Raw genomic sequence first — 11,909 nt, forward strand, 5'->3', positions numbered from 1 at the left:
AATTGGATTGCTTGTGTTTTAGCTGTTAAGATGTTTCAGTACCTTTTATATTCTGTATATTAATCCTCTGTCAAAGAATTTGCAAACATTTTCTCCCATTCTGCACGTACATGTGTGTTTTCAACCTTTACAAATTTGTTGTGATTTGAATTGTATCGACCCCCACTAAAAATACGTTAAACTCCTAAGAGCAGATACCTATGAATGTGAGCTTATTTGGAATTAATATCTTTGCAAGATGTAATTAATTTAAGATGAGGTCACACTAGATTAGGGTGAGGCTTAATACAGTGACACAAAAACATATAGGCACAAAGAGAAAACATCACGTGTAGAATTAGGCAAAGTTGGAGCAATGTATCTATAAGCCAAGGAATACCAAGGAGGGCTAAGAACTACCAGAAGCCATCAAGAGCCAAAGAAAGATCCTACCCTAGAGCCTTTGAAGAGAGCACCTTGGTTTTTTTGGTTTTTAATTTCAAGCCTCTAGAATTATAAAAAAATTTTTCCTGTTTTAAATCTTAAAAGATTTTGGTACATTTTATATCAGCCTTAGGAAACTATCTCAAGATCTATAATCGCTACACTCAAAATAAAGCAACTTTTATTATACATTACCCAAAAGGAAAAAAAATATATGCATTTTTGACATTCAGCTTTAAGTCAGCTGCTTTATTTCCTCAATTACATGAGGATGGTACAATGAAAACAAACAGAAAATGAAAGGTGTAGCACCGTTTGGCCCTGAATTAAAGTTTAACCTCCCTCAAATATATGTAGCACGTAATGAAGGGAAAAAAGAAAAAAAATGTAATTTAAAAAAAAGTAGAAATTTAAAAATTGGTTAAGCAATGTAATGCTTTACATTTCCTTAGAAAAGTTATCTGATGATCTCTATTTCTGTTCTTTGATTATAAGACAGAATTATATGAATTGAAAATTTGGTCTCATATTGTCTTCTGTAGAAATATTTTACAGAGATATTCAAAGTGGTTTTTATTTGACATTATTCACACTGACTAGCCTAGTTATATAAGCAGTTGATCACATGGCTGCCTGTGATTGACTGAAGCTTGATTCAAATATTAATCAGTTACAAGGACTATCTCTAACTTAAATTTCGGTTTGCTTGTATAAGAGATTCTAGTATGGTAGTAATCCCAGGCTAATGGTCTCCTATTTATTTTGCTTTAACACTAGGCAAGCAAATATATTCAAGTTTGTTTCTGATCATTTATAATAGTCTTTGTTTTTATTTACTGACACTTTCTCCTCCTCCTTTTCTTCTTCCTCCTTCTCTTACTACTCTTCTTCTTCTCCTTCCTTCCCTCCTTCCCTTCCCCTCGTCTTCCCTTTCTCCCCCACCCTTCCCTTCCCCTCCCCTCCCTTTGCCTTTCCCCTCCCCTCCCTTTGCCTTTCTTTCTTTCTTTTCTTTCTTCTTTCTTTCTTTCTTTCTTTCTTTCTTTCTTTCTTTCTTTCTTTCTTTCTTTCTTTCTTTCTTTCCTTTCTTTTATTCCTTCTTTCTTATTTTTGATGTTTTAGCAAATGAGTCTTCATGCTTCCATTAGCATTAATCCTTAGTTATATAGCTTCATCTTGACTAAGAGCAAACAGAAAACACTAGGCAGAGATAGTGAGGCAGAACTAATTTATTACCAGCTTCTAGATTCCACCTAGAGTTATTTAATATTCAAACAAGTTTAGTAAAGTAAAACAAAGTTTTCTTGAATAAGGTCTAGACATACATAATTTTCTATTTTCTTGACTTCCCAAGACTACTATATTATTATTATTATTACTATTTTGAGACAGAGTTTTGCTTTTGTTGCCCAGGCTGGAGTGCAATGGCATGATCTCGACTCACTGAAACTTCCGCCTCCCAGGTTCAAGTGATTCTCCTGCCTCAACCTCCCGAGTAGCTGGGATTACAGGCATGCACCACCACGCCAGACTAATTTTGTATTTTTAGTAGAGACGGGATTTCTCCATGTTGGTCAGGCTGGTCTCGAACTCCCAACCTCAGGTGATTCGCCCACCTCAGCCTCCCAAAGTGCTGGGATTACAGGCATGAGCCACCACACTCGGCCTATTTTATTTCCTTCTTTTTTTCAGACCTCATGTCTTTGCATTTGTGGAGTAGAAAATGCTGTTTAAAGATAAATATATAGAACAGCAGGGAAAAATAAGTTTAAGAATTAAAGTAAAATTAAATCTGTAAATTTAGGTGAAATTCTCCAAGAAAGAAAGAAAGAAAAAAAGGCTATGAAAAGAAAAAGAAAAAGCACTTGGAGGAGGAAGGAATAATTTCCCTATCATCATTATCTCTTCTAAAAAAATAGCAACATCAATAATGTTATCAAAATTATAGTGGGAATCAGATGAAATAGGACTAAGTACTCTATCAGTTCAAACCTTCACTGCAAATGTTCCATTTCTCATTGCTCTGAAAATAGGATGTCACTCTTATGGTAAAGATATTTTAAGAAAATCCATATGCAGAAAAGTAAATGTTAAGAAGGGATCAAATGTGGTATTTTTATCACTACACGAGGGATATATAGAGATAAAAGGATTTTAGTTCTTAAGAATAGTATAAAAACAGGATTTTTCTATGCATTTATCTATGTATCTATCTCTAGCTATCATCTATATATACATGTTAAATCATGCCTGTATGTTCACAGGAAAAGAAAGAAAGATCTTTCCATTACTGTTATCTTCTTGCGTATCTTGCCAGTTCTACTTTAGTTCAATGTAATTAATTTATTTAGGAGTATGCGGGTGTGTACATTTTTTCTGTTTGCTTGGTACACACATTTGTCTTATGCTTGGAAGGACACCTTAGAAATTAGGCCAGCAAAACGTGGCTGTTCATTTTCTAGATGTTTAGCTTTCTCCCTACACTCATCGGAGCTCAAGAGCATCATTTGTGAAGTCCCTAGATAATAAAAACCATTGAGGACCTTGTTAACTAGGAACTTCTAGTCACTGAGGACATTGTTAACAGGGACCTTCCACTTACCCTAAGATGGATTCTTCAGGAGTGCGTACTGCAATTGACACATATAAGTAACTAAAAGCATTCTAGGTGATATTTATCTTCACAGAATTGTGGAAACCATGGTTATATCTCACATAATACATATTTGTCCAACACCTTTTTCCAAATTTGTTAAGAAAAGCTATATTTTTAAAATACTAAAAATATTAAAATACTAAATATTAAAATACTAAAAAACTAAAATTTTAAAATACACTTATTTTACCTATATTTCTCCATATGTAATTGGGAAGAAGTGAAGAGTGTATCATTAAAAAAAATGATTACTGCTAGTATATACTCAAGAAAAGTTTTGGGGAATTAAGCTGTGATATATGTATTTTCATACTTCTTAGTCTCTGTCTATTTCTATGAAAAAAACAGATATCTGAATTCAATATATTTATAGGCTTCTTGAATATCTAATAATTCAAAATATAATAGTTGATTTTTAAATGAAGGACATAAATAATATATAGAATAAACATAGTTAGCTATTTAAATAATAAGTTAACTTTAATTTTGGATAGCAATTTTTTTAAAACTTTCCTTTATAGTTAGCAAAAAATATGTAACAGATCTGGAAAAAAGATATAGCTTAATAGAATATTTGAAACCTCTTTTCAGTCAGATACTCATAGCAGTCAAAGCAAGTCACATTAACTCTTATGTGTCTCACTTTTTACTTTAATTTTTTTCTGTAAATTGTAACAATAATGTCTGCTCTTTCTACCTCACGAGATTTTAGTAAGGATAAGTGAGAAAATGTTTTAAATACACTCCTAACTCATGAAACCTCATATAGTTCATATAATTTTTATGCTCTGATAAAGCACATGATTAATCTGAAAAAAATTACACTGATATTGAATTCAATGAAACATCATTGAAACTGTAAGTTTCCTATATGGTCATTAGATAACATACTCAATATCATGTATAAGTTCAGTTCTTAAATTGACACTGATACTGCTGCTAAAATTAATGACTCTCATATCAACTCCAAAATGGCTGAGGGAATAAAGTTAAATTGAAACCCAGTGAAAACATGTTTTTTTTTTTTTTGGAAGATGAGGTTATTTGTGCAGATGTTTTTTCTTCTGATCTTCTAATACACAGATTTAATACTTAGGGATGTTAAAAATTGGACAGCTGATCTGTACACATTCATTCTCAACTATTAGGATCATTGAGCCTTTGGCAGCTGCTCAATTACAGTCAATAATTGGGCTTATCTGGCCCTCAAACATCATCACACATCCTTGCAAGGTCTGCCTCTGTGATTATATTTGCTGGTGATCTGCTGGCAGCAACAGTTAACATGTCAGATTCATCTTCACATATGTTTACTGTCAGAACATAGGTATTTGGAAAACATTTAAATATTACTTTGAGGATGTCTTATCTAGCCTTTTCACTTTTATGTCTTTGAAAATATTTTTAAGAAAGCAATAATTGGCTCCATAATTAATAGCCTGAGACAAAAGGTGATTCTGATTGCTGTAGCAAGCTGGTATATAACACCATCCACCACCCTCTCACAGGGAACAATTTGAGGTAATGAATTATGACAGGAACATTGTTGTTTGCAAAATAATTAGGTGATAAAATAGATGAATTATTAGGCTTTTATCCTATAAACTGGTTGTTTTGTGATATGAAAGGCTGCAGATTTTTTCTCTCCTCATTTGAAATCCACCTTGTGTATACAATCATAAATTATGCCTTCCTAGTCTGATTGCCTAAAATTCTCGTATGACAACAATAGCAACACTTACAATTAGCTCAAGAATGAAAGTATATCTGGCTAATTTCACATGGAATACTTCTGTTGCTTTAATTAACTTATCCCAGTAAAACAATTTGTTCTTTTTTAGTATTGTACATTTTACAATGACATATAAAAATTAAGTCAGGTTAAAAGTATGACCTATAAGAAAAAGTGTTTTGAATGATAAATTATGGTTGTTGAATTAAATGTCTTTAATTTGCTAAAAGGAGGTAATAATATAAATTTAACGAACTGAGAAACTAATGAAGAACATAATTATACTTTGAAGTCCTTTGTTTTTCTCAAGTTTCCTTTGAATGCCTGGTACCAACTCTGATTCTTCAATCTGAATGTTCAAGCATGTAAAATTGTCTCTCATTCTCTGTGCCAGCTTCATGGATGCTTGAATGAGGTTATTGTTCCTAGGATTTTATATCATCTTTTCCTTATATTTACCCTTTCATTCCATGGCCATTCTATAAAACAAAAAGACAACAAAATTTAAGTTAGCACTCTTGATTGTCTTATATAAGAAGCTCCCACACTATATTTATACAAAATAGAAGTTGCTGCTTTATAATACAGCAAACTTGAAAACTCTTGCCCCTTGTAAACATGACCTGTATGAATCATTAATGACATGAGAGAAATCTCCTGCTAAGAAAATAAATGATCTGCTTTCTGCTGAGTGGGAAGCCCTGACTTTTGATCACAGGCAAGGTGATAGGATCAGGCATCAAATAAGGTCATGAAAATAGGAGACTGTTTAGAATTTCCAGGAGGAAAATTTATTTTTCTTTATTTTTCAATAATTTCAAAAGGTCAATACCAGGAGGGCTACTAGCATCTTCAAACATTCATAAAAATTGCTGCAGTACAACGCATTTTTTGAGGAAATGTGAGATGAAGGTAAAAAAAATCAAATTTTTATTTGGTATTTGTTTCAACCTAACTAGTAAAACAACAGCTTGAATTTTATCCAAAAATGATTTGGAATACCAAATGTGATTTAAGATGTCAGGATACATAGAAAACTGGAAAATCTTCTTAGCAAATGGTGAAGTCTTAGCACAACTGGTCTCTGTCCAAGATTTTACTAGTATCTCCAAATATTTTACTGGTACCTCCAAACATTTCCAGGTACCTTCAAATATTTTACAGGCACTAAAAACCATCTATTAATACTTTAATCTTATCTGGAATCTATACCTCTGAAAGCACTGTTTAAGTATTATTAAATAAAGTGTTATAATGTAAACTGTTCTACTTTATTAGAGGACTTTAACATTTAAATTTCTTTTCTGTTACTTTTATTGCTCTATGAAGAAAATTCATTAAAACTCTTTATCCTTTTATGAAGTCTTCTGCCATTTCCTATAACTCTTTTAACATAGTACTTTCTGGTGCTTCTCAAATTACTTTCTTATGTATTCAAGTTATTTTTTTATTTTATTTTTTATTTATTTTATAAAGCATATATTTGGTAATTCTTATATGTCTGTTTATTTTAAAAATGTTACATAGCTTCTAATTTCTGACTTTTAAATTAATAAACATTATTTTTTTTTTCTACTCCCATTTATTTTCCTTAGTTTTGATATTTTTATTTTAGGGATGCATTTAGTCTTTAACTTAATTGGTTGCAATTGGTTTAGAGTTCTTAACTTCATATTTAAAAATTAGATAAATTCTTCTTAAACATAGTAACATTTTAAAACTCTAAATATGTATTATTTTGAGGAAAAAAAGAGTCATTTTTGTCTTATATAAGACGAGATACCCCATGTCTCCAGCATAGTTGGAAAACCAAGATCCTAGACCAGGGGAGATGGACAAATGCACCATAAAATACTATTTTTTTAAGAACAAATAATTGAGGAGAAGAAAAGTTTAGAAGAAGAAAAAGCTAAGACAGTAGTCCCACTTTATCAGTAATTTTACTTCCTGCCATTTCGGTTTTCCGTGGTCAGCCATTGTTAGAAAATATTGAATGAAAAATTTTAGAAACAAACAATTCATAAATTTTACATTGCATATCGTTCTGAGTAGCATGATAACATGTTGGGTCATCCTGCTCTGGACATGGGTCATTCCTTCCTCCAGCATATCCATGCTGTGTATGCTACCCACCTGACAGTCTCTCAATAGCCTTCTTGGTGATCAGTTCAACAGACCACAACAGTAATAAAATAACAAGCGTGAGTCAATTATAATATGATATTTTGAGAGGGAAAAAGAGTACATCCACATAACTTTTATTACACTATATTGTTAAAATTCTTCTATTTTATTAATATTGTTTATCTTATTGTATGTCATTTGTAAATTAAACTGTATCATGAGTATCTATGTACAGAAAAACCATAGTATATATAAGATGAGATACTATCCACAGTTTCAGGTATCATTTGGGAGTGTTGGAACGAATCACCTACTGAGAAGAGAGGACTCCTGAAAAGCTGTTTAAAGAAATATTAGATAGCATCTCAGGCAATGCTAAAATACCTCACACAGTAAAAATGAGATTCAAGCAAAAATTACTATTCAATGTTGAACCACGTAGTCAATGTGAAGCCAAGTCTACAGGCCAGTGGTTTCTGACTATAATGTAACCCTTCCTTGAAATGCAAGTTTTTGCCTGCCTATTAGGCTGCTCTAAGTAGAAATAAAAGAACCAAGAGTAAACTAGACTTTGTGAGCATTAGCAAGTTAAATAAGTAAATAAGCAAACAATAAAAATGCATCAATCCATAAGCTGTATAAATATCCAGTACAAGAAATTGATCACGTCAAGAAGTTGATCAAAGTGAGTTGATAGCAAAGGAAAACCAGCAGGAATGGAAGAACTACAAAATATCACCTGTTTTTGAAACTAAGTGTTTGCATTTTTCCTGTCCATCCTGAGCTGCATGATCTCATATGATTTACTAGGCATTTCTGATATAAGACATGACAGATATAAAAGATCGATGGTATGGGGTACAGGCATATGTGAATGATACTCAGAGTGTTATATAAAGGATCTCAGACTAGGAGATTTAATGCTAGTGTAAAGGAGCCAGCAGATTACATGACTATCTCTTCCTTCAATTTATGGTTAAAATACATTATTTAAGAAAACAAATAACAGAGCACATTCCAAAAGAAAGAAAAGTAAAGCCTTCAGGATTCAGACATAATGAACTAAAAAAAAATACAACCTGAATTAGTACAAATGGTTCAAGAACTAAAAATAAGTCAATAAATAAAATCTATGTATGAAAGGTTGATATTATAAATATAATGCAGGAAAAATAAGCTTTATAAAAAAGAAATAAGTTGACAAATTATAATTAAAAATAACATTGAAAGATAATAGATAAAATACAAATTGAAAATAACACATTGAAAAATGTAGGTACACTAGAACTTTGTAAATTTTTTTAACAAATGCAAATAAGTTGTTCAAACTGATAGAAAAAGCAGACTTTGATAAATCAAGGAACATTCTAGAGCAATAAGAATAAATCAGCACTAAGAGAATATGAAACAGTAATATCAGAAATATACTTTAACGAATGATAAGTTGTAAACATTTGGGGAGCCCTCCCACCACCTGGCAAAAAGGAAATAACAGAGTATACAAATCAGATGACACAAACCTGCATAACAAGGTTCACACCAGACATTGTGGAAAATCCTCTATCCTCAATGCACATCCTTACACATGTAAACATGATCGAGATAAAGGAAGGTCATAATCACATAATATCTCACTATGTGCCACTCTATCTCAAGTGAATAAACTCCTACTTTTGGAATTCTGTCCATTTAATGAAAGTAATAAGAATGCTGCTCTTTTTTAAAACTGTAATTTTCTTTAAGTACTCAGAACGTAGTAATTATTCTCAAGCATGATGATTGGGTGTTTATGTGCACATGTGAGATGTACCTTCTTGAAATCCTGTTTTGGTGGCAGCATGTTACCCATCTGACCTGAAAGAAAACAAGATAAAAAATAATAATTACCTGCTAAGGTTAAGCGATATATGTGTGTGTGTGTCTATGTGTGTGTATGTATATATGTGTGTGTATGTATATGTGTGTGTATATATATATTTACCTAAAAAAAGTAGTTTAATCCATGAAATGTGTACTTAGTATAGTACACACGCACACACATGCACGTATATATATATATATATATGGCTTTAAGCACTAGTATTAACTGGAAATGTGTTGGAGTTATGTAGCTGTCTAGGCTCACTTGCATAGATTCAATAAGAAGACAATGAGATGCACTCAAATGGTTCTAGACAGTTTACTGTTCGCCACATGGCAGGCAACGTGGGTTCATAGTTCTCTTTACCTTCCAAATCCCATGGGGGTGGCACGGGTAAATATTTTGTGTTACAGATTGGTATTTTGTATGTTGAAATCTTAACTTTTAATGTGATAACATTTGAAGGTGTCTTTAGAAGGTAATTAGGTCATGAGGATGAAGCCTTCATGAATGGAATTAGTGCACTTATAAAAAGAACCCCAAAGAACTCTTTCTTCCTGTTTCTGCCAGGTGAGGTTACAAAGAGAAGTGGCAATCTGCTACCCAGAAAATGGTCCACACCAGAACCAACCATGCTGGCACCCTGATCTTGAACTTCCAGCCTCCAGAACTGTGAGAAATAAGTTTCTATTGTTTATAAGCCACACAGTCTATGATACTTTGTTATAGCAGCTTAAAGTGACCAGGACTCTGCACACACAAACTATATCACAAGGGTTTATATCACAGCTGAGAAACACTGCACTTTAAAAACCCTGAATTGTATAAGGGATCTGCCAGACAACCTGCCCATCTTTATCTCCAGAGAAACTCTGCCTGGAATCTAAGGCTATCCTTAGATTGGGAAGGAGAAGGAAGATTTTACTCTCCTAGAATGTCTCTGAGGAGAAAAGCATTCTCTATGTTTATTACACTGATCAGACAAGAGGTCTCTCTCCTAAGGAGTGATACACTATCTCTAACTTCCAAGGCTCTTTGTTGTGCAAGATTCTTCAAAAGAGCATCTGAGGAGATAAAAACACCAGAGAATTGCTTCCAAACAAATAAAAATGATCAGGTTTCTGTGTTGAAAATTGTCAGTTCTGTGTTAGCTTGATGCTGCATTATTTTTTGCAGTGTTTAAGGTTTTTTCATGAATGGAAAAAAGCATGTATTCAGATCATGTAGTGATTATGAACTTAATAAATCATTGATAATCTTCCATTTTGATGTAGGAGGTTCACCTTGATTCCCACATGGAATAAATATGCTGTATAATCTCCCCTTTAACCCAGGCTGATAGCTGAGGATCAACTACTTGAGGTAAACTGAGACTCAAGGATTAGTAAAGAAATCCAGATAATCAGATAACCTGAGCTTGATTTAGGTCTGTATGTATTATTGAACATATGCTGCTGAATCTTTTCACCTTTTAAAGTACTATATCACTCAAGGGCTTCACACAGGGGAGATATTATAGAGAGCACAATGGTTTTATAAGAACTGTCGAACTAAAACAGCCAAAAGGGAGCACTAAGCTAACCCAAAGATTATAACTGATGAAAACAAAGATGGGAAAAGAACTGGGAAGAGCAAGGCCTGAGAGTTCTTTGTGAAGCCCTGTAGGGTTGGCACTCAATCTCCAAAGAGGAGGTGCCTCTTGGTTGTTGGTTCCTGTAAGAAGGGTGATGAGGCTGAAATCAGGACTGGCAAAAGAGGCTGGAGACTGGAGATCACTCTCTCTTTTGAGTTATGCTGATGTGAACAGCAGAAAAAAAGAAGAAAACATAAATGGGGGAGAGTTCCTTCTCACTTCATTCATCCTCCTCTTCAAAGCCTCCGTTGGACATAATCATGGAAATCAGGAATACAGTTTGCAAAATTTTAGTACCAGCATCTCAGAGTAGAGTATAAGGAATGGATTTGATGCTGAAAGACAATGAGTACATGACTATCAAAATTACTAACTATAAGGTAATTTTCAAGGAACTTTAATCCAGTATTTTAATGTGAATATTTACTGAGGTTTCTAGTTTTCTTTGCGAAAACCAATTAACTTCAAGGTCACATTACTAACTCTTTCTCCTACTGGCAAATGAAACTTAATGGTAATAGAAATTGATGTTTTGTCAGGAAAACATATTTTTTTTTCTGAATTTATTATTAGTGTAGAATGCAACTTTTGCATGGAGTAATGATTTCATTCCATTTCTTTAAATTAGACACAGAATCTAATATGAGTGTTGCAATCTGCTGTGGAATATGTCCTTTGAGATGTCTGTTTCCCTTTTTCCCATATTCTCATTATAGTATATAGCTTTTCTTATTTTATCTTCTACTTCCCAAGGAGTGGAGAATATAGAATAAATAAATAAGATAGTCTTAAATCAAAAATTTCCTCTTATGTACACTGCTCTTAGAATTTGTTTCAGCTTATGTGTGATTCATCTTGTTGCTATTTCAAAATCTAGTATAAAGAACATACTTATAAATACCATTCATTTGTGAAAAAAAAATCTAAAAGGAATAGCAATCTCTTCATTGCCCTGTGAATTAATCCATTTTCATGCTGCTGATAAAGAGACTGGGCAATTTACAAAAGGAAGAGGTTTAATGGACTTACAGTTCCACATGGTTAGGATGGCCTCACAATCATAGCAGTAGGCACTTCTTACATGGCAGTGGCAAGAAAGAGAAGGAGGAAGAAGCAAAAGCAGAAGCACCTTATAAAGCCATTAGATCTCATGAGACGTATTCACTATCATGAGAACAGCATGGGGAAAACTGCCCCCATGATTTAATTTTCTCCCACCGGGTCCCTCCCCCAGCACATGGGAATTATGGGAGTACAATTCCAGATGAGATTTGGGTGAAGGCACAGAGCCAAACTATATAATTCCATGTGTGGCCCCTCCCAAATCTCATGTCCTCACATTTCAAAACCAATTATGCCTTCCCAACAGTCCCCCAAAGACTTACTTCAGCATTAACTCAAAAGTCCACAGTCCAATATCTCATCTGAGACAAGGCAAGTCCTTTCCACCTATGAGCCTGCAAAATCAAAAGCAAGTTATTTA

The 11,909-nt window shown here is 33.3% G+C and overlaps 1 pseudogene; it reads left to right on the forward strand.

Annotated features, from left to right (window-relative positions):
• Positions 1-8,691: 8,691 nt before the first annotated feature.
• Positions 8,692-8,787, forward strand: LOC116275176 (annotated as a pseudogene).
• Positions 8,788-11,909: the final 3,122 nt, after the last annotated feature.

Source organism: Papio anubis, chromosome 5, assembly GCF_008728515.1.
Source record: "Papio anubis isolate 15944 chromosome 5, Panubis1.0, whole genome shotgun sequence".
NCBI classification, from domain to species: Eukaryota; Metazoa; Chordata; class Mammalia; order Primates; family Cercopithecidae; genus Papio; species Papio anubis.